This window comes from Notothenia rossii (assembly GCF_949606895.1).
Source record: "Notothenia rossii genome assembly, chromosome: 9".
Lineage (NCBI taxonomy): Eukaryota > Metazoa > Chordata > Actinopteri > Perciformes > Nototheniidae > Notothenia > Notothenia rossii.
In genome coordinates, this window is record NC_136907.1 from 42,573,535 (window position 1) to 42,574,518 (window position 984).

Consider the following 984-nt stretch of genomic DNA (forward strand, 5'->3'; position numbering starts at 1 on the left):
GATGACAGACTGATGAAAGACTGAGGACACACTGATGACAGAGGACAGACTGAGGACAGAGGACAGACTGAGGACAGACTGAGGGCAGAGGACAGACTGAGGACAGACCGAGGACAGACTGAGGACACACTGATGACAGACTGATGAAAGACTGAGGACAGACCGAGGACAGCCTGAGGACAGACTGAGGAAGGACAGAGGACAGACTGAAGACAGACTGAGGACAGACTGAGGACATAGGACAGACTGAGGGCAGACAGAGGACATACTGAGGATAGACAGTGGACAGACTCAGGACACACTGAGGACAGAGGACAGACTGAGGGCAGACAGAGGACATACTGAGGAAAGACAGAGGACATACTCAGGACACACTGAGGATAGACTGAGGACAGAGGACAGACTGAGGACAGAGGACAGACTGAGGACGGACAGACTTAGGACAGACCGAGGACGGACTGAGGACAGACTGAGGACAGACTGAGTACAGACTGAGGAGAGATAGAGGATAGACTGAGGACAGACTGAGGACAGACAGAGGACAGACTGAGTACATAGTACAGACTGAGGACAGACTGAGGACAGACTGAGTACAGAATGAGTACAGACTGAGTACTGACTGAGGAGAGACAGAAAATAGACTGAGGACAGACTGAGGACAGACAGAGGACAAACTGAGTACATAGGACAAACTGAGGACAGACTGAGTACAGACTGAGGACAGACAGAGGATAGACTGAGGACACACTGAGGACAGACTGAGGAAAGACCAAGGACATACTGAGGACAGACTGATGATATACTGAGGACAGAGGACAGACTGAGGATGAACAGAGTACAGACTGAGGACGGACAGAGGACAGACTGAGGACATACTGAGGACAGACTGAGGACTAAATGAGGAAAGACTGAGGACGGACATACTGAGGACAGACAGAGGACGGTCAGAGGAGAGACTGAGGACAGAGGATAGACTGATGACAT